This window comes from Cervus canadensis, chromosome 24, assembly GCF_019320065.1.
Source record: "Cervus canadensis isolate Bull #8, Minnesota chromosome 24, ASM1932006v1, whole genome shotgun sequence".
Classification (NCBI taxonomy): domain Eukaryota; kingdom Metazoa; phylum Chordata; class Mammalia; order Artiodactyla; family Cervidae; genus Cervus; species Cervus canadensis.
Window position 1 is genome coordinate 30708615 of NC_057409.1, and position 23818 is coordinate 30732432.

Consider the following 23818-nt stretch of genomic DNA (forward strand, 5'->3'; position numbering starts at 1 on the left):
TGTTGTGTTGGTTTCTGCCATACAACAACACGAATCTGTCATAATTAAATATTTAGGTTGGTGAAAAAGTAATTGTGGTTTCAGACCATGATTTTTAAATCATTATAACTAGGCTCAACGATATCTTTATTAATCAAAATAGAAACCATTACAATTAACACATTTTTGCCAATGAGAAATAAGTTTGTTTCTTTTGTAGCATAAAAATCCGTGTTTATTCGACAAACTTTTGGAAAGCATTTTCTGCCTCCTGCTGCTTGTGGGAGCGTTTTCCCCGCAAAAAGTTGTCGAGACGCTTGAAGAAGTATCTGGTCTTGTGAAGTAGGTCGTCGTGTGAATATGGCATCTGTAGCCCAATTCATTCAAATTTTGAAGTGTTGGCTGTGCAATGTGTGGTTGGGATTTATTTTGGAGAAGAATTGGGCCCTTTCTGTTGACCAACGCCGGCTGCAGGCATTGCAATTTTCTGTGTATGTCATCGATTTGCTGACCATACTTCTCAGATGTAATGGTTTTGCCAGGATTTGGAAAGCTGTAGTGGATCAGACGGACAGCAGATTACCTGTGACTAGGACATTTTTTGGGTGCAAGTTTGGCTTTGGGAAGTGCTTTGAAGCTTCTCCTTGGTCCAACCACTGAACTGGTCTTCACTAATTGTCGTATAAAATCCACTTTTTGTTGCACATCACAATGCAATTGCAAAATGGTTTGTTGTTGCATAAATAAGAGAAGGTGACACTTCAAAATGATGGTTTTTTAAAACTTTTGGTCTGCTTGTGAGGCACCTACTTACTGAGCTCTTTCGCCTTTCTAATTTGCTTCAAATGCTGAATGACCTTAAAATGGTCGACATTGAGTTCTTGGCAACTTCTCATGTAGATGTGAAGATCAGCTTTGATGATCCTCTCAGTTGGTCATTGACAACTTCCAAAGACCAGCCACTGAGCTCCTCATCTTTAAGGCTCTCATCTCTTTTGCAAAACTTCTTGAAGCACTGTACATTTGTTAGCAATTTCTGGGCCAAATGCATTGTTGATGTTGTAAGTTGTCTCCACTACTCACCTGTTTTGAACTCGGGTATGAAAATTGCTTGAATTTGCTTTTTGTCTAACATCATTTCTCTAGTTTAAAATAAATATAAAATAGATAGCAAATAATAAGTCATTAGCAAAAAAAAAAATAAAGTGAGAAATGCATATTAATATGATGTATAACATAACCACATTTATTTAAGAATGTATTCCAATATCAAGCAGCAAATTTCAACAATGAAAAACCGCAATTACTTCTGCACCAACCTAATATCTATCCCCTCCCTCTTGAGCCTCCCTTCACTCCTCCCATCCCACCTCCCTAGGTCATCACAGAGCATCAGACTGGGTTTCCTGTGCTATATACTAGCTACTCACTAGCTATCTCTTTTACCCTTGATAGTGTGTATATGTCAATGCTACTTTCTTAATTCATCCCACCCTTACCTTCCCATACTGTGTCTACAAGTCTGTTCTCTACGTCTGCATCTTTGTTCCTTTCCTGCTAATAGGTTCATCACTACCATTTTTCTAGATTCCGTATAAACATGTTCATGTATGATATTTGTTTTTCTCTGACTTGCTTCACTCTGTATAACAGGCTCTAAGTTCATCCACCTCAATAGAACTGACTCAAATTCATTTATTTTTAACGGCTGTGTAATATTCCAACATTGGAGTTCCTTCCAATAATTTTTTAAAATTTATTTTTTTGAGGTTGATTAGATAGTACATTTAATAATTCAAAATTCAGATGCTGCAAAAGAGTATGCAGTGAAAATATGCTTTTCACTTCTTTTCCACAGACGGCTATATCCTATCTTTAGAGGCAAAGTGTTTCATATGTGTTTAGCCTACAGATTCTCCTATTTGTGCTTGCAAGGTGAAGACTGTTATTAACAATTTTATTTAGTAAGAGGGATAAAAAAGAAGGAGAGACCTCAAATATTTCAATCAATTTCAGTCAATGATGTCATTGGATATGGGATTAGGCATTAGGTTTTCAACTGCAGTTGGCTTTTCTATTATATGCGCTTGCATTCCCTTTTCCAACTTCAAGAGAAGACTCCTAAGAGTCCCTTGGACTGCAGGGAGATTGAAACAGTCAATTCTAAAGGAAATCAAGGAAATCAACCTTGAATATTCATTGGAAAGACTGATGCTGAAGCTGAAGCTCCAATACTTTGGCCACCTGATGCGAAGAACTGACTCGTTGGAAAAGACCCTGATGCTGGGAAAGATTGAAGGTGGGAGGAGAAGGGGATGAGAGGATGAGATGGTTGGATGGCATCACTGACTCAATGGACATGAGTTTGAGCAAGCTCCGGGAGTTGGTGGACAGGGAAGCCTGGCATGCTGCAGTGCATGGGGCCACAGAGTTGGACACCACTAAGGGACTGAGCTGAACTGAATTTCCAACTTCTACATAATAGAATATGGAGGAAGTGACAGTGTATGACTTCTAAGGCTGGGTCATAAAAGATACTGTAACTTCTGTCTCATTCTCTTCAATTCCTTGCCCTGAAGGAAGCCAGCCACCAGCCTGGGAGTACACTCAAGTAGTTCTGTGGAAAGATCCAGAAGAGGAGGAACTGACGAATAACCATATCCACTTGAATCCACATGAGTGAGGCTCCTTGGAAGTGCATCTCTCAGCCCTAGTCTGACAACTGCAGATGGTGCAGCCCTGGCTATATTTGACTGCATCTCCATGAGAGACCCGAGCCAGAACTGCTCAGCTGTGCCCTCCTGAATCCCAGAGCCACAGACAAATCAGCAATACTCCCACTGTTTTATATTACTAAGTTTTGGGGAGGGGGTTGTTACTCAACACTAGATAATTAATATACTATCTGATTCATAAGTTAGTAGAGAACAGTAATTTTCACAATAACTTTGCAAAAACAGCCATTTTCTAAAATAATACTTACTGTTCTTTTCTATTAGAAAAAATTGAAACACACAGTAAAACTGCAAGGAAAAGTAGAAAGTATCTTCAACCTCTTATTGTAACTGAAAGTGGGATCCGGATGCTTGCCACCCAAAAGCTAACAAAGGGGCCAGGTTGTTGGAAAGGAAAGTTTGCTTTATTTTGGATGCCGGCAACCAGGAGGTGAGAGGGATAGGCTACATGTAGAAATAGCACAGTTGGCTCTGATAGTCATTGTGAAATTGGTCATCAGTGGTCTGACCTATGTCCTCTCGATTGATTTAAGTACAGTTAATCTTCAGTTCCTGGCTTCCTTGGTGGCTCAGATGATAAAGAATCCACCTGCAATGCAGGAGACCTGGTTTTGATCCCTGGATTGGGAAGATCCCCTGGAGGAAAGCATGCAACCCACTCCGGTATTCCTGCCTGGAGAATCCCAGGGACAGAGGTGCCTGGTGGGCCACAGTCCCTGTGTCACAAAGAGTCGGACAGGACAGAGTGACTAATTATAGCACAATCTTCAGTTCCAGGGTCAGTAGGTTTCCTTTTCTTGAGGCCAGTTCTCGGTGGCAGCTTATGTCTGGTCATTGTGTAGTTACCTTTTCCCACCTGGTAGGGGTTTCAGTATCTGCAAAAGAGCTCACAGGATATGATAGTTCTTGAGAAGGAACTAAAGGTCTTTGATGATTCTTAATGACTACATTATTATCATTATTTGGTCTCCTTTGACTGTTTTCTTTTGTTTCAGCATTTTCTCACATCCCTGATTAAACTTATTTGTTTAAAGTTTTCCATAGACAAAAGGCAGGCAGAGGACATGGGGGTCCAGGACCATACAGTCCTGCTCTATTTCACTGTTACACAGAATATATTATCCCAGTTACACAGTTTAAAAATCCAAGATGCAGAGAGGGTAGAAACTTCCCCAAGTTATACAGTTATTAATTGGTATAAGCAGTATTTGAACACAAACCTGTTTAACTCAGCTATATACTTCTGTATATTCTGCTAATCTTAAAAGAATGAAAAAAAATCTGCAATGGAATGAATATATGTATATGCATAACTGAATCACTTTGCCGTACATCTGAAATTAACACATGTTTGCAAATCAACTATATTTCAATGAAATAAAAGTAAAAATTTTAAAAAGGAAATAAATATGAATACCTTTTAAGTGAAAACTCTCTGAAGAGCAAAAATATCACTAAGCCTTGGTTTCTGCTAATTTATTCATCCAACATTTAACAAATAGCTTTTGAACACCTCTTATGTATTAGACTCTGTGGTAGGGAAACAGAGGTGAACCAGAGAAACATACCTGGTTCCCGCTTTCATGGAGATTACAGTGTAATGGAAGACATTGACATCAAACACACACAATGAAGTAAACACACAATGAAGATGGTAGGTTCAAATTGCTGTGCTAAGAAGTATATAAGTGCATTGAGAAAGAATACCATAATTGAAAATAATTTAGGTTGATGGGTCAGGAAAAACTGAGTATTTTAGTTGAGATCTGTAAGAGGTAGGAGTTATCCAGATGAAGACCAGGTACCAGAATATTTCAGACAAAGGGAACATCACAAGCTAAGAACTTTCTGGAATCAAAGATAGTGTCTCTGGAGAGTAATTCATAAAGTGGAGAAAAGTGTGAGGTGAAGCTGGAGAAGGGCTGAGGCCAGATCACACGCATGGCTTAGCCTAGCACGTGCTACAAGGTTTCATTTCAGAACAAAGGGAAGCTCCGAGGGGCTTGTCATTCCTGATTTGTGTGTAAAATCTCTTTAGCTGCTATGCTGGGGAAAGATAGAGAAGGAGAGAAGAGGGAGGGCGCCAGCAGGGAGGTTCCTGCAGTTGGTACAAGGACATGGTGCAATGAACTAGGGTGATTCAAGTGGTTTGAGATTGTCTTGGAGACCTGGTAACAGATGAAATAGGAAGATGAAGGAATGCTTGCAGAAATGAGCAGCAGGCTGCTCAAAGTGACTTTTATGAAAGTGGGAAAGATTAGAGGAAAAACAGATTTTCCTGGGGTATTAAGAATTGTTTGGTATATTGTGATTGTCAGTTTCACAGTGGCAAGATGAAAGAACGTGGTCATTCCTTGGGAAATAACTTGTCTTATATTCAGTTCTAGTTTTGACAGCAACCAGCTGCTTACAGATACCATTTATCAACCATTATCTAGGTCCTCTGCTTTTCTTCTGCTAATAAGTTTTATGTTTGAGGATCTCAAACTACAGATAAGGAAACACTCTAGCTGGATAACACTTAAGGATTAAATGAGCCATGCTAACTACATTTGAGCAGTCACCTGGAGGTCTCCTTTGAAGGAAATACCCCTACACTTTTCCTTTTTGGTCACTGCCAGGGGAGTAGGGGCTTTTGTTCTTAAAGATCATTTGTTTGTGATAAAAATCTATACTGTTTACTCCTCTTCGGCACACTGTCTCTGGATGTTTTCTGAGTAAAACAGTCATTTAACTGGTGAAACACAGAACTGTTTCATTACAGAGCATGCACATTTGAGGTAGATACACCATTTATTTATTCAGCTATTTTAATATTGCTAGTTCCAAAGAGATATAGTTATGGAGATTTCCCCCTTACAGAATCTGAGAGAATAATTCACCTTTCACACATTTAGCAGATGTTCTTGGGGCAGTAAGATACACGTATAATTCTTCAGATCAAATATTTGGGTAAAAATAAGCCCTAGCTATTGAAATGTAGAAAAGAAAAAATAAAGTAATATTTTAAAAAGTTGAGGAAAATTCTCAAGATAAACATTTCTGATACAATTCTTTGGTTACTTAATTTTTCTAAAAATGTTTCTCAAAGCGGTCATGCTTTTTGAACAACAGAAAGAACTGTTTTTTTTTTTTTTCTTGAGAATTTCTCTTCCTTAACTCAGTCTCCTTGCCAGTGGGCTTTCTCTCAAATCACATACATTTTCTCCAAGTACGGTTGGCAGCTTCAAAGACATAAACTCATTAGTTGCAGGTGTTGTTGTTCAGAGGCGAGAGGCCTGGCCTGGGCATGTGCCTTCTTCCTGGGAGGCAACTTCCTACCTGAATCCACCAACTGGGGTCCATTTCTTTTGATTAATTTTATTTATTTATAAAAAATTGATTGCTGTGTAGTTAATTTACAATGTTGTATTAGTTTCAGGGGTACAGCAAGGTGAATCAGTTTTATATATATCCAATCATTTTTAGATTCTTTCCCCATAAAGCCCATTATAGAGTATTGAGCAGAGTTCCCTGTGATTTACAGCAGGTTCTTGTTAGTTATCTATTTTATGTATAGTAGTGTGTATATGTGAACCCCAATCTCTCAGTTTTTCCCTTTTCCACTTTATCCCCTGTTAACCATAAGTTGTTTTTTATATCCATGATTCTACTTCTGTTTTGTAAATAAGTTCATCTGCATCCTATCTTTTAGATTCTACGTATAAGTGATATCACACTCTGCTTGTCTTTCTGACTTACTTCACTCAGTATGACAACCTCTAGGTCTATTCATGTTGCTGCAAATGGCATTATTTTGTTCTATTTTTTATGAATGAGCAATATTCTGTTGTATATATGTACCACATCTTCTTTATCCATTCCTCTGTTGATGGACATTAAGGTTGCTTCCAAATCCTAGCTGTTGTAAATAGTGCTGCAATGAAGATTGGGGTGTGGGTATCTTTTCAATTTATGATTTTCTCATGGTATATGCCTAGAAGGTGGTGCTAGTGGTAAAGAACCTGCCTGCCAATGCAGGAAACGTAAGAGATGCGGGTTCAATTTCTGGGCCAGTAAGATCCCTTGGAGGAGGGCATGACAACCCACTCCAGTGTTCTTGCCTGGAGAATCCCATGGACAGAGGAGCCTGGCAGGCTACAGTCCACAGGGTTGCAAAGAGTTGGACATGACTGAGTGACTTAATAGGCATGCATACATGCCTAGGAGTGGGATTGCTGGGTCATATGATAGTTTTAGCTTTTCAAGGAACCTCCATACAGTTTTCCACAGTGGCTATACCGATTTACATTCCCACCCATAGTGTAGGAGGGCTCCATTTCTTTTTAGAGAAGTAAAACTCTATTGGTGATTCTTGCCTGAGTGTGTTTATGTGAGGATTAATGAGCTGGGTGTGAGTTCAGAAACCAACATGGATGACACCAAGGTAAGATATTGTTCTGGTTCCTCTTTCTTGGAGAGAGTTTTCAACAGCCCCCTTTCCCAACCCTGCAGTCACTACCTTGTCAAAGATCACCTTCTTCTCTGCCCTGGATGGTTGAACAGTCTCCCTGACTCCAACCTCATCCTCCTTCAGTCTTTCCTCCACCAAGCTGCCACTACAGTCTTTCCCAAATGCAAATCTCGAGAGGCTGAGTTGCTACCTAAACCTAGTCTTGCCTCCCTGTGTCTCACAGAAAACCCCAGGTTTTGTTAAATGACTTCATCATCCCCCACCCCCATCCAGCCAGCTGTTCTGTCTTCACTGCTTCAGCTATACTTGCTCACCTTCCATCCTTGAAACCCATCCATGGTCATGTTCCTCTGGGCCTTTGCAGAAGCCGTTTTCTCTTCCTGGAATCTGCTTGCCCAAGTCAACCTCATGAACTATTCTTACATACTTTTCTTGCCTTGGTTTAAGCCTCATTAATTCTTGCCTGAGTCCCCACCCCCTTGTTCTCCTTACCTCGTTTATTTATTCTGTTTCCTGGTTGTTTGGGTCCCATCCCAATTACAGACCCTCTGCTGTTTTGTAATTCCACATTTTGTGGAGCTAGGTGTTCCAGGTCTTGGCAGTCCAAGGAAAAATGCAACCACCTTCAGCTCAGTGTCCCATTCAAAGGGCTCTTCTCCCTTCTATGTTCACAGGCTTCTCTTCTCAAAGAATTTCTGGGAGTTCCAGGATGGGGGATCATAGCTGGGTCCTTGAATCCTTGTTCCATTTTGCTATGTGGCCTGCCAGGCAGTCGGCGACTGACTGACTCCCTCTCCCTCTGAAGCTTTGGTTGGAACCATCCTGGAGGTTGGCTGCCATCACATATGTGGGGAGAAGGGATGTGGGAGGCCTGAGGTGAGTGGTGCTGCCTTCTCTGCCTCCACCAGCTGCCTGGTCTCCTTCGGTGTCTATTTGAGTCAGAAGAATATTCCTTCCCTTTGTGGAATGTTCATCCAGGGCTGGAAGCCTTGGAGAGTGACAGAGGGAAAGATGACTATATTGTCAGTTTATGCTGTTGTCTCCCCAGACACATGATGCTGTGAATATGGGCTGGAGACTTATCCAGTGGAAAGCTGTATCATTGATGGTCTCCACAAAAGGGATAATAGGAAATGGTTAATATGAATACAGAGATCCTGGCTTTCCTGAAATATGCATTACTGGGAGTAGGGGGAGGTGTGGAGCCTGTTGAGTGTCATTCTTACATTTATACTTGTTTTTAAATCCCAGGGACTATGACAGCAGGCATCCTAGAATTTCCAGAAGTCACAGTCTAGACTAGAGATAAGACCCCCTAGTCTCTCCGGTTAGTTGTCTTCCCTTCTACCTCCCTCATCAGAGGAGGAACTCTTTTTTACAGTTCTGAGGTCTCTGCGGACGTTATTCTGCCTGATGAAAAAGAAGAATTCCTTGGATGAAACAACAACAAAAAAGAGATGAATATTTCATATGTAGAATTAGGGATGTGTCTGAAAATTTCTAACATAGATGGGGAAGAAGTCCCAATATGTTTTTGTGGTTACAAAACCAAAAATTATGTTCACTACATGAATGATGTGACTCGACTGGGAAAAGGCAACTGTAGAGTATTTTAAGATTCCTTGGGTATGTAATTATAGATCTAGAAGGTACCATATCTAGCAGAGTGACAGATTAAAAATTATAATGGGTGTTCTTAAGCATATAATTAGCATATTGAACATCGACATTGAACATCAGACCTTAATTAAGTAGAGAGTCTGCTAACAGAGGGCTTTCTGATTTTTATAGTTACATAGAAGCCTTACTCACCAGTGAAGGAAAATTTTATCTAATCATGTAACATTTCTTTTCCATATCTCTTGAAGCAAGAAATCAAAACTACCCTTTTTTGCTCTTAGATCTGAGTAAGAGTGGGCAGAGGGAGTGTAGGAGGGAATTTCATTACTCTGTTGGAAAGTAAATTGAATATTTATCATCACAATTTCCTGCTTTATCTGAAATAATTTCATATGTGACTTTTTGGAGCTTTATGAGTAACCCTTAAAATACTTACTGCTTTTTCTTATACTGCTGACATAAGAAGTCAACCACCCTCCCTCCCTTCCTTTTTCCCTTCCCTCCTTCTTTCTTCCCTCCCTCTCTCATTTTCTCTCCTTACTTTCCCCTCTCTCTCCTTCCATCTTCTCTTTCTTTTTCTTTGTCATGATCTGTTTAGAAGTCATTCTGCCTTATAGCCAAGGGTAACCTCATCACTGAGCAATGCTCTATTTATATAAGTCTGTCTCTCAGAGTCTGTCTGTAGCTTACAAAAATCCCCAATGCAGGAGGCAGGATATAAAATTGAATACCATCATGTAATATCCCCAAGGGGACTTGTTTAGTGTTTTCTTATCCAGTTACCCATGGCTACAGGGAAAGATTTTTCAAAATTCAATACAAATTGTGTTAGCTTGTTTTTCTTCTTGACACCCTTGAGTCTTCTTTGATCACAGTATATTTTAGAATAAAGGGGAAAAAATATTCCTTTAAATCTATCAATGCCAGTGGGCACCCAGATAGTTAGCTCACTGCCCTTGCACAGAGCTGTTAATTGTATGGAAGGACAGAGATATCTCAGAGTAAGCATTTTGGGATCTCAATAAATGTTGTTTGCTCTGCTCAGTGTCAGAAGGGCCTTGGGCACTAGCCAGAGGGAATTAATTATGGAAGGACTTTACTAGGAAATAATTTTCTCTGAAAAACAGTTGCATTTTTCCTACCACTGATCAAGCATTAATTAATCAACAGGTATTTGATACATGAACCGTGAACTTCCAGATGTTCAAGCTGGTTTTAGAAAAGGCAGAGGAACCAGAGATCAAATTGCCAACATCCGCTAGATCATCAAAAAAGCAAGAGAGTTCCAGAAAAACATCTATTTCTGCTTTATTGACTATGCCAAAGCCTTTGACTGTGTGGATCACAATAAACTGTGGAAAATTCTGAAAGAGATTGGAACACCAGACCACCTCACCTGCCTCTTGAGAAACCTGTATGCAGGTCAGGAAGCAACAGTTAGAACTGGACATGGAACAACAGATTGGTCCCAAAGGGGAAAAGGAGTATGTCAAGGCTATATATTGTCACCCTGCTTATTTAACTTCTATGCAGAGTACATCATGAGAAACGCTGGGCTGGAGGAAGCACAAGCTGCAATCAAGATTGCCAGGAGAAATATCAGTAACCTCAGATATGCAGATGACACCACCCTTATGGCAGAAAGTGAAGAGGAACTAGAAAGTCTCTTGACGAAAGTGAAAGAGGAGAGTGAAAAGTTGACTTAAAGCTCAATGTTCGGAAAACTAAGATCATGGCATCTGGTCCCATCACTTCATGGCAAATAGATGGAGAAACAGTGGAAACAGTGATAGACTTTATTTTCTTGGGCTCCAAAATCACTGCAGGTGGTGACTGTAGCCATGAAATTAAAAGACACTTACTCCTTGGAAGGAAAGTTATGACCAACCTAGACAGCATATTAAAAAGCAGAGACATTACTTTGCCAGCAAAGGTCTGTCTAGTCAAGGCTATGGTTTTTCCAGTAGTCATGTATGGATGTGAGAGTTGGACTATTAAAGAAAGCTGAGCACAGAAGAATTGATGCTTTTGAACTGTGGTGTTGGAGAAGACTCTCGAGAGTCCCTTGGCCTGCAAGGAGATCCAACCAGTCCATCATAAAGGAGATCAGTCCTGGGTGTTCATTGGAAGGACTGATGTTGAAGCTGAAACTCCAATACTTTGGCCACCTGATGCTAAGAGCTGACTCATTGGAAAAGACCCTGATGCTGGGAAAGATTGAAGGCGGGAGGAGAAGGGGACGACAGAGGATGAGATGGCTGGATGGCATCACCGACTCAATGGACACGAGTTTGGGTAAACTCTGGGAGTTGGTGATGGACAGGGAGGCCTGGCGTGCTGCAGTTCATGGGTTTGCAGAGTCAGACACAACTGAGCGACTGAACTGAACCGAACCAAATTATTGAGAAACTATTATGTTTTGTGTACTTTCATCTATTCTGTAAAACAGAATCGGTCAAATGCTTGGCTTTCTTTGGGTTCTTAAACTATAGTCACTCCACAGGAGCCAGAGACTCCTTAATTTGAAGAGAAGGATAGAAAACAGCATCCTCATGGTTCATAGGATGCTACAACTCTTCAAATCTCACTGAGGACATTAAAATGCAGTTAACATAAGAAACTAGGTCCTCTTATTCATTTTGATTTCCCTGAAGTAATTGTATAACAGAAGGGGTCATACTCCATACAGTTTAGAAAGAGAAAACCAAACAAGTGAGGCTTGTTTTTGCTTGTTCTGATGAGAGAAGAGCTTGTGGTTTTCAGCTTACACTGAGAAAGAGGTACTTAGTGAAGTAGTCATAGTCAGCCCCACTCCTACAGTCTGAGGGAAATTTGTCATGGAATTTGTCATGGAAAACCATCAAGTTCCCTTGGCTGTGGTTCTACGTTCAACACACGACCTTGGGAATGCATATATTCCCCTAGGGGTTGGAAGACCATGGTGGATGAGTCAGGATGTACCAAAATTCGGGACTCCTCCCCTTCCTACCCTAGAGCATGCAGGCATAGTGCAAAGATATTGTAGGCTGGGTCCCAGACCACTACAATAAAGTGAGCTTTGAAAATTGCTTGGTTTCCCAGTGCATAGGTTTACAGTGTACTGTAGGTAATTAAGTATGCAAAAGCATTATGTCTAAAAGGTACATACATTGATTTAAAAATACTTCATTGATAAATTGCTAACCATCTGAGCCATATGGGACTCATAATCATTTTGTTGGTGGAGTTTCTTGCCTTGATGTTGATAGCTGTTGACCAATCAGAATGGTGGTTATTAAAGATGGGAATGACTGTGGCAATTTCTTAAAATAAGTCACCATGTGAAATTTGTTGCATGGATTGATTCTTTCTTTCATGAACAATTTCTCTGCTATTTGATAGTATTTTGTCTACTTCTTTCAAAATTGGAATCGGTCATCTCAAATCCTGCCATTGCTTTATCAACTGAGTTTACATAATATTCTAAATCCTTTGTTGTCATTTCAACAATTGTTATGACATCTTCACTAGGAGTAGATTCCATCTCAAGAAGCTACTTTCTTTTCTCATCCATAAGAAGCAATTCCTCATTCTTGCTTTTTCATGCAGTTGCAGCAATTTGGTCACATGTTCAGGCTCCACTTCTAATTCTAGTTCTCTTGTTATTTCAACCACATCTGCAGTTACTTCCTCCACTAAAGTCTTTTCTAAAAAGTGAAGTATAAGTGGCTTACAATATTATATTAACATTAGGTACACAAAATAGTGATTTGATATTTCTATAACTTACAAAACTAGACCACTATAAGTCTAGTTACCACAGTCACAGAAGTTATTACAATATTGTTGACTATATTCCCTATGCTGTACATTACACCCCTGTGACTTTTTATTTTATAATTGGATCTTTGTATATTTTAATCTCCTTCACAAACTTCACTCATCCCCCTGTTCCCATTTCCTCTGCAACCACAGATTATTTTCTGTATCTATGACTCTGTGTCTATCTGTTCTCTGTATCTATGACTTTTTCTTTTTATGTTTTTTCATTTGCTTTATTTAGATTCCACAAATCATATGGTATTTGTCTTTCTCTGTTTGACATATTTCACTTGGCATAATGCTTTCTGGTCCAACCATGTTGTTGCAAACAGCAAGATTCATTATTATTCATAGCCGAGTAATATTCCATTGTTTATGTATGTATGTGTGTGTGTATACACCACCTCTTAATCTATTCATCTATTGATGGATACTTAGGTTGCTTTCTTATCTTGGCTAGTGTAAATAATGTAAATAATATTGTAAATAATGCTGCAATAAGCTTAGGAGTGCATGGTGGTTATTTAGTCTCTGTCATGTCCAACTCTTGTGATCCCATAGACTGTAGCCTGCCAGGCTCTTCTGTCCGTGGGGATTCTCCAGGCAAGAATACTGGGGTGGGTTGCCACTTCCTTCTCCAGGGGGTCTTCCTGACCCAAGAATTGAACCCAGGTCTCTTGCATTGCAGGCAGATTCTTTACTGACTGAGCTATGAAGGAAGCCCTCGGAGTGCAAATATTGCTTCAAATTAGTGGGATTTTTTGGTTTGGAAAAATACCGAGAAGTGAAATTGCTGAATTGTATGGTAGTAGTATGTTTAATTGTTTGAAGAACCTCCATACTGTTTTCCATAGTGGCTATATCAATCTACATTCTTACCAACAGTGCACAAGGATTTCTTTTTCTCGACTTCCTTGGCAACACTTGTTATTTGTTGTCTTTTTGAAGATTGCCAGTCTGACAGATATGACAGGTTGTGGCTTTGCTTTGCATTTTCCAGATGATTAGTGACTGAGCATGTTTTCATGTGTTTCATGTGTTCATCTATATGTCTTCTTTGGAAAAATGTCTGTTAAGGTGCTCTGCCCATTTTTCAGTCAGGTTCTTTTTTTTAAAAAGTCAAATTGTATGGATTTTTTCTTCTTTTTTTTTGATATATTTTGAATATTAACTACTTATCATTCCACTGAAATCTTGAACCCATCAAAGTCATCCATGAGAATTGGAATCAACTTCGTCCAAACTCTTATCAATATTGACATTTTAATCACTTCCTGTGAATCATGAATATTATTAATGGCATTTAGAATTGTGAATCCTTTTCAGAACATTTCAATTTACTTTGCTATCAGAGGAATCACTATGATAGCTACAGCCTTATAAAATGTATTTCTTAAATAAAGAGACATTAAAGTTGAAATTATTTCTTGATTCATGGGCTGCAAAATGGATGTTGTATTAGCAGGCATGAAAATATTAATCTCATACATCTCAATAATAATTCTTGGGTGACCAGGTGCATTGTCCATAAGCAGTAGTGTTTTGAACACTGTCCTTTTTTTCTGAGCAGTAGATTTCAGTAGTGGAGTTAAAATATTTAATAAACCATGTTGTAAACAGAATTACTGCCATCCAGGCTTTTATTGCATTTACAGAACACAGGCAGAGATTTGGCAAAATTCTTAAGGGCCCCAGGATTTTTGGAATGCTAAATGAGCATTGGCTCCAAATTAAAGTCACCAGCTATATTAATCCCTAATAAGAAAGTCAGCCTGTCCTTTGAAGTCAGGCTTTGACTTCTCCTCTCTAGCTATGAAAATCTTAGATGGCATCTTCTTCCAATAGAAGGTTATTTCACAGCATTGAAAATCTGTTGTTTAGCATAGCCACTTTCATTAATTTTTTTAGCTAGATCTTCTGGATAACTTGCTGCAGCTTCTATGTCAGCACTTGCAGCTCTGCCTTTTACTTTATGTTATGGGGATGGCTTCTTTCCTTAAACCTCATGAACTAACCTCTGCTGGCATCAAACTTTTCTTCTGCAGCTTCCTTGCTTTTCTCAACCTTCACAGAATTGAAGAGAGTTAGGACCTTCTTCTGGATTAAGCTTTGTCTTAAGGGAATAGTGTGACTGGTTTTATCTTCCATCCAAACCACTTAAATTTTCTCTATATCAGCAACAGGGCAGTTTTTCTTTCAATCATTTGGGTGTTCACTGGAGTAACACTTTAATATTCTTCAAGAACTTTTCCTTTGCATTCACAGCTTGGCTGGATTCTTCTGGTCATTATTAGTTTGCTGGGTCTTATCACAGCTAAAACTAAACTGTAAAAATAGGGAGAATTTTGGTAAGTTATTTCATAAGTATACAGTAAAATGTCTATAGAAAATTATAGATATTACAGACATTTTCAAAATAGGAAATATATACTTGTATTGGGCTTCCCACTTATATTAGTTATCTATTGCTACATAACAAATTATCCTAACACTTAATGACATTCAACAACATATGTTTGTTAGCTCACAATTTACTTAGGTCAGGAATCTGGCATGGTTTAACTGGGTCTTCTGCTTCATGGACTTTCACAAGGATGCAGTCAAGGGATTCCCAGTACCAAGTTCTCACCTGAAGGTTCGACTGGGGAAGGACCTACTTCCAAGTTCACTTATGTGGTTGTGGGCAGATTAAGTTCACAAGGGCTGTTGAACTTGAATGCCTCAGTTTCTAGTTGACTCCTGGCCAGAGGCCACTCTTGATCCCTTGCAATGTGGGCAAGAACACTGTACTCCTTGTGACATGGCCATTGCTTCATCATAACCAGCAAAAGAGGGTGTGTTGATTAGAAGCAAATTACTCAGGAGGAGGATTACTTGGGGCATACCAGGAAGGAAGGATCATATGAGTCATTAGGAGGCAAAGTATATTCAAAGATTTTATGAAATACACCAAAAATTCCCTTTCATAGCACCACTTCTTTGGAAACTGCAATTACATAAGCATGTTTACTGAAGAAGTCTGTCTTAAATCAACTACAATTCCCTTAATTAATGCACTGCTTTATTCTTCAAACATTCCACAAACTTCCTAATCTAATCTTCGGAATCTTTGAAGTCATTATCAAGTGCTTTCAAACTTTTGCCAAATATTTTCCTCTCTTTTATACCCCCACATGAAATTTCTCTTCTAGGTCATTAAAGAAAGAGCTCTACAGAAAAACCACTGTGAGTGTGTGTACTTTGAATTGTGGGCAAGGGATGATGTTTATGAGGGTAAATAAAGCAGTTTCTGATATCTTATGAACAAGATCCAGCCTTCAGTTAAGCTAAACAGATCATATTCCATCTGCTATTGTCAGCATGGCATATATCTATTAATGGCCAAAGAAAAGAGTTCTTTATTTTGAAAACATACAGAGATAGAAAAGCTCTCATATGGAAAAGGAAGGAGGAAAAAAAAAAGCTGGTGTGAGTCTAGTTGAGACAGTTTATTTGTGGAAATATATAAAAATATGTCACAAAGTTCACTTGAAATTCCTAATTGCCAGCTGTGGGCCTGACAAATGTGGGGTGGGCCTTAATTTCCATGTCATGAGAGTTTTCTCTATAGCTGTCCTGATTGCCTGGTTGTAATATGAGTGTGTTCTTTTTTTAAAGAGGAATTGTCTGATTTTTTTCTCTTTTGCTCTTGAAGTGAAGTGAAGTGAGATGACGTGAAAGTCACTCAGTCGTGTCTGACTCTTTGTGACCCCATGGACTATACAGTCCATGGAATTCTCCAGGCCAGAATACTGGAGTGGGTAGCCTTTCCCTTCTCCAGGGGATCTTCCCAACCCAGGGACTGAACACAGGTCTCCCACATTGCAGGCGGGTTCTTTACCAGCTGAGCCACCCAGGAAAGACCATGAATTTGCTCTTGAACTCTTAATAAAATCAGAGTGCTTTCCTTTCTGTTGCAGCACAGAAAGAAGCAAATGGAAGGACAGGGGATGGAGAAAGTTTGCAAACAGATTAAGTGCTGACAGTTGAAGTGGCACAATTGCCTCTCCTACCACGCAATGTCTGATATTCCTGTATCACAATAAAGATGTCTTTGGAGCATTCTAGTGTCATTTTTTATACCCTGATTTAAATCACCGCTACTGTGTAGGAGAAACCTAGTGATAACACAGTAGGGAATGCTAGTAGTTAAGAGCCAGAAAGAAGAAATGCCCCTGAAATGACTGTTCAGTGCTGGAAGAGAGGAGACACAAAGGGGAAGCAAGCGTGCCAAGATAAACCTTAATTGTCTTCCAAATTTGTCTACAATTGATCCTGGTAGAGGCTGGCTAACTTTTTTGTTTTTTTACTTTTAAAAATGTCAATTAACCAAATTTATTTTAACAGTTAATAGCTATTTAAAGACAACAAAAGAAAACTCCAGAGGCCAGTTAATTTTTCAAAATGACTATACTCTTCGAGATATGCTTTATCTTCTAAACCTTATTCACTAAAATAATTATTTTAAAGGGCATTCAATAATTTGTTCTAAATATAGAAGTAAGAAAGTTTGAAAACGAGTGGATTACTGTTAACACGGCCTAGGCCAGTAATAGCACATGGGATGGCCAGTCAATGAAATCCTCAAGTGACCTGGGAGTGAGCATTCCTAACACTGAGTTACAAATTGGTCATGAAACGCTTCCTAAAGGTTTGCTGAATGGGAAGGGATTGTAAAGGAAAGGATATTGCCCACCATCCAGTTCTAAGAGAATCAAGTCATTAGCCACTGTAGTCACTAAGGGTGAAGATCAGGATGAAGCATTTTGTTCTGTGGGAAAACTAGCAGAACAAGTACTCAGATAGTGAGGTATTTTCAGGAGAAGTTTTACGAACCCAGTTTTTTGCATTGTTCCCATACTTAGAAAAGCACTAAATTATTCAAGATAGCCATTCTTTGCAAGTAGCAGTAACCTTTTACCAAGAGGTGAGCTTAACTGCAGATACCCTTTCACCAAATTCTGGCCATATACCGGTCTGCCCCCATCACCTCTTGGAAACAGTCCTCAGAATTTTCTGAGAGACTATTTCCCAGGTTATGATCCTTAGGTTGGCTTGAATAAGATTCTCCATTTTGTTCTCAGATTTATTGGTTAATTTTTTTTTTGCCAGCATTATATAATATCTGTCTTTGCTCATAGAATACAAGCTCTGGACTTCCCTGGTGGTCCAGTGGTTAAGAATCCACCTGACAATGTGGAGGATACAGGTTCGATCCCTGGTCCAGGAGGATTCTCCATGTTGTGGGGCAACTAAGCCCATGTGACACAGCTACTGAGCCTGCGCTCTAGGGGCCACGCTGCGTAACAGGGGAAGCCACCACAACGAGAAGCCCGTTCACCACAACTAGAGAGCAGAACTCCTGCTTGGTGCAACTAGAAAAAGCCCATGTGTAGCCATGAAGACCCGAAGCAGCCCAATAATAAATTTTTAAAAGTTAAAAAAAAAGAATATAAGCTTCATGAGTACAAGAATAATTTTATCTTGTTTGTTTGATAACATCAGTGCCTAGAATGTTGCATGGCAAATAATAGATGCTTGTTAAATATTTTTGAATGAATGAATATATAGAAAAGTTATATATTAAAAAAACTTGTAAAAAAAAAACAACTTGTGTAACTCATCAGCTTACTTTATTATTATTTCTAGTAGCTTTTATGTCAACTCTTTTGTGTTTTCTTGTCTGTAAACTCACATCAACTGCAAATAATAATTTTGACTCTTCCTTTCTAATACTAACACCACATTTATTTTTATTGTCTACTTGCCTTTGTTAGTTCACCTATAATGATGCTAAATAATTTTGGTGGTAATGAACTTCATTCCCCCTCTCCCTCAATTTTAATGATTTTTCCATTAAAATCTTTTAGATCAAGGTCACTAATCCTAGAGTTTTTCTATTTGCACATACCTCCTTTAAAAGTAACTACTTAGAGTTACTTATAAGGGTTATTAATGACACAAATAAGGGTTAATAACACAAAAGTTTTATTGTTAAATCATATTCTTGGATCCAAGAACTTATTTTTCCATGCAAGCAATGGTATGAATAACAACCAGGCTTCCTAGCTAGTTCATATCCCATGCTTCACGTGTGCTATTTTTCTTCAAAGTAAGACGTCAAGCTCCAGTTCCTTCATGAGATTTCACATAGACAGAAGTGAAAGTTCCATCTACTTAATTGCCGTTGTTCTTATTGTCTTAATCACTTCTTGGCATCAGCACACCATACTGTATAACAGTGATTTGTGTTGAAGACTATCTCTTTCCTGCCACAGATTTAGGCTGAGCTCACAAACTCAAATGAGGATAAAAGGACAAGCAGATCACATGAATATTTGAAAGTTGGCCAGTGGGTCACATAACAGACAGTGGTGGGGACTGGTGGGTAACATGAGAGCTCAAAAAGGGCACAGGTAGCAGCTGCTTGGGAAAATGAACTCAGAATCGCCAGATCTTCTGATTTTTTTAAAAGATGGATGTGGCTATCCTGACCTCTATGGAAAATCTCCCATTTTTTAAAGGTGAATGTATTGTTCAGTCCTGGCAGGGAATAGATGTCACATTCAAATTAGGTCATGGACAAATAAAGGAATTGTTTAAAAGATGTGAACAGGATTTCCTTCATCCATCGAAGAATGGTAAAGCACCTTGGACTAGCAAGAGCAGGGAACGTTATTGCTTCTTGATCAAAAGGGTTCAGCTGTGTCTGTAGGGGACTGCTGAGAGGGCTGTCTGAACATGGTCTTAGATGGGAAGAAGCAGCCAATCCATGGTAGGGAAGGAGCCAATTACACCTCCTTCTCTTTCTCTCATGCTCTGACCTGCATAGTCTTCCATCGAATAGTCCTCCATCACATAATCCTCCATTGGCTGAAACCAAGAGAAACCCAGAGGGCAGATGGCCCACTGATTGAGTCCTCAAAAGCCAGCCCTGGGAACAGAGGGAGAGTGAAGCTTGAAGGTCAAAAGAAGAATACTCAGCATAGATAGCTATTGTTAGTGTTTAGTCGCTAAGTCATGTCTGACTCTTTTGCAAGCCCTTGGACTGTATGTAGCACACTCCTCTGTCCACTGGATTTCCCGGGCAAGAATACTGGAGTGGGTTGCCTTTTCCTTCTCCAGGGGATCTTACTGACCCAAGGATCAAACTTGAGTCTCCTGCATTGGCAGGTGAATTGTTTCTACCACTGAGACACCTGGGAGGCCCATAGATAGTTACTAACTCAGATTAAATAAAATACAAACAAATACTAAGGAGGAAAACAAAATATGCTTCAAGGTGTCAGTGTGGGACTATTGATTTAAACACTTTAAAAACATTGGTATGTCTTTATATTTCTATCATTTTATCCTGGTAGTGTGTATATACAAGCTACTTGATAACTGAATGAATAAAAATCTAATTTCGTATGGCTGAAAGTCAAAGCTAGTTGCATAGTTATGTCCGACTCTTTGTGATGCCGACTCTTTGTGTAGCCCTCCAGGCTCCTCTGTCCATGGAATTCTCCAGGCAAGAGAACTGGAGTGGGTTGCTATTTCCTTCTCCAGGGTTCAAATGGCTAGAAAATACATTTTGCATTTTACCAAAGAAATGAAAGTTTCTCTTCCAGATGTTTCTTTTCCCAAAAGAATAAATATAACATTATCACCAGGGAGTTTATGGTCTAAACTTCTCAAGTGCTGCATTCTATCTTTATTTTATTGCTATAGACTAATACACAACAAATAACCCCCAAATTTAGTGGCTTAAGACAACATTTATTATCTCAGAGTTTCTCATGGTCAGGAATCCAGGAATGGCTTAGTTGGATGATTCTGGCTCAGGGTCTGTGTTGCATGAGCTGAAGCCTTGACTGGTGCTAGAAGATGTATTTTCAAGAAGGTTCACTCACACAGCTGCAGGCTGAAGGTCTCAGTTCCTTGCCATATGGTTTCTCCATGAAGTTTTTAAAATGTCCTCTGGATGTGGAAGTTGGCTTCTCCAAGAGCAAGTATTACAAGGGAGACAGAGAATGAGAGACAACCAAGATGGAAGCGGTAATATCTTTAGAATCTAATCTTGGAAGCAACATGCCATCACTTGTGCTATATTCCATTGGTCACCCAGACCACCTTGGTACAATGGGGAAAGAAACTACACAAAGATATGTGAACACCAGGAGATAGGAATCACGGGAAGCCAGCTTGGAGGCTGGCTACCACACTTATGCTGTCTTGCTTTCACAGAATGTCTTATTTTCATACTTTATTTTGTTCCTGAGTATCTTTTTCTTTCCCAACACTCAAGAGTGGGTACAGCAGAGGGAAGCTGCCATTTAATTGATGTTCATAGGCAATGTCAATGACTTTAGACAAGGGAGTGTTGATCTTTTACTGCAGGGCCTCTTGCATCCCAAGTGTCAGCTCCACCTACTTGGTCGAGCTTGGCATCTAGATAACTAAGAAAAGAGAGGAAATGATACTGGGTGGGAAAAATCTAAAAGAGGGAAATCAGATCTTTCCATTGTTGGCCCGAGTCTGCCAACTCCAAGCAAAATCCCTTCACCTACATTCTTCTTTCCCTGTGATGTGGACAGGCCTGGATGATCATGAACGCTCTGGGATTCTGTTATTTCTTTTTCCATACATACACACAGGTGGAGAGGAGACTGGGCTCCTAGGAAGTAGAATACTCTCCCACCATCTGTAAAAATTTAGAGCTGCATTTGGCTCCAAGACACAGGGATTCTAATGATAGACTATCAGATAGTGATAGATTTGCAGTTACAAATCTTCTTACATATTCCCAATCTCCCAGCTCCTGACTTGATATACTGTAGACATGGGCTCTATCATAGATGGACAAACTGTTCTTTACCTCCCAGGTCTTAATTTCATCTCTTTCTCCTCTCAGCATCACATCAGTTTCATCCAAAATAAAGGCAGCTTTTCATATTTATTAAATTCCTTTTCTGGTTAGAAAATTGGAATGATTCAACTTTCTCATATGTTTTCTCCTGCTTTTGTCCTTGTTTTGAGAATTCTGCATAAGCCCTGAGGATTTCCCAAATCAAGTGATAGGTGTTCCAAATGAGATATGAGCATTCACAAAGAATGTTGCTAAGCAGCTGTTTACAAATAAAGGCATTTTTCCAATGGAAAGGAATTAAAAAGCAAATGCTATCATTAAATGGTGGATAGTCAGGGAGACTACCTTGACTGCATAAAAATTTATTACTTGATCTCATTTTTATAGGGCAGATAATGGTTGCTTAAAGAAGGAGGGAAATGTGTCAAGGGACTTTTATGAGGGAAAAAAAAGTGAGCCTGTATGTTGGTTTGAAATGATGACCGAAGAATGATTTCATTGTACTGAAGTCCAGCAATAAATCTGTAACTTTTCTCTCACCAGTGACACTAGACACTGCAGGGAATCCAGGCCAGCTAGTTCCAAGCACTAATCTTTCATGCTGGGAAATGCATCTGCTAGGTGTATTGGACCCAGAATGTCTGGCAAGACCAGTTTTTGTATGAATTGGCTATTAATCTTGACCACTCTTGCTTACAGGTCATCACTTTAGGGGCTACGGTCCAGTCGTGCTGAGTTTTGGGACATTCCTAATGAAGAGTGGCCTTTAGCACGTCTCAGAGTGTGAGGAATCAGATACTTGGATGTTCACAATCTTTTTAGACAAAAATGAAAAAAAAAAAAAACCAGCAACAACAACAAAAAAAAAGAAAAACAATTGCACAATTGCAAAGTAAAGAGCTGTAGCTGGAATCATTATTTTGACTTACCTCCTGGCTTCACCACCCATTAACTGGCACTTTATTTCATGGAAACTTAGAGTCTGCCTCTATAATGATATAACCATGATTGAGTCAGAACAATGGTTCCTGACTTTTTCATCACCAAATACCCATTTTATTATTTTTTCCTCTATAGGCCTCGTGTTTTGAGAGATTTTGTCTAGATGATGACATTTATATTGTAGTAATTCCTTTGTTCCACTTTTTATTGTATTTCCATTTCAAAGTTCTCCATATTTCAAGCAACAAAGTATTTATGCAATGGTTTATAAAAATGTCATGAAATGTCATATAATCAAAGCTATGGCTAAGACTCTAATAAGCATCTCATGGTACTATCTAATTCTGTAGTATAGTTTGGCCTTGGATCCCCTGGAGAAGAAACTGGTAACCGACTCCAGTATTCTTGCCTGGGAAATCCCATGGACAGAGGAGACTTGCTGGTTATAGTCTTGTTGTTCAGTCACTCGGTCGTGTCCAACTCTTTGGGACCCATGGACTGATGCATGCCAGGCTTCCCTGTCCTTCACTATCTCCCAGAGTTTGACTGAGTTGTAATGTCATCCAACCATCTCATCCTTTGTTGACCTCTTCTCCTACCTTCTATCTTTCCCAGCATCAGGGTCTCTACCAGTGAGTTGGTTCTTCATATCAGGTGGCCAAAGTACTGGAGCTTCTGCTTCAGCATCAGCCCTGCAAACGAATATTGAGGGTTGATTTCCTTTAGGATTGACTGCTTTGATCTCATTGCTGTCCAAGGGACTCTCAAGAGTCTTCTCCAACACCACAGTTCAAAAGCATCAATTCTTCAGTGCTCAGCTTTCTTCACAGTCCAACTCTCACATCCATACATGACTACTGGAAAAACCATAGCTTTGACTATACGGACCTTTGTCATCAAAGTGATGTCTCTGCTTTTGAATATTGTGTCTAGGTTTGTCATAGTTTTTCTTCCAAGGAGCAAACGCTTCATAATTTCATGGCTGCAGTCACCATCTGCAGTGATTTTGGAGACCAAGAAAATAAAGTCTGTCGCTGTTTCCATTGTTTCCCCATCTATTTGCCATGAAGTGATGGGACCAGATGCCATGAAGATAAAGTGAGACATGACTTTGTGACTAAGCAACAACAACATTTAACTGTTTAATGATAATTGAGGTACAAGAGATGTCAGTTTCTTTATATCTCTATATCAAATTTAATCCAACTTGTTTCTGTACTCCTGGGAGGTCAGTAATTGTTACTATGTGTAGCAGGGGTGGGGGTGAAAGGAATTGCCTCTCCACTTCTTATATTCTGTGAGAAACCTGGGAATTATATGGTCTTTGAAAATGGGGAGTGGCCTTGGTCTTTCTCTAGGAGTGGCCTTCAAAGCAGGTGGCTAGACCAACAAGTCTAT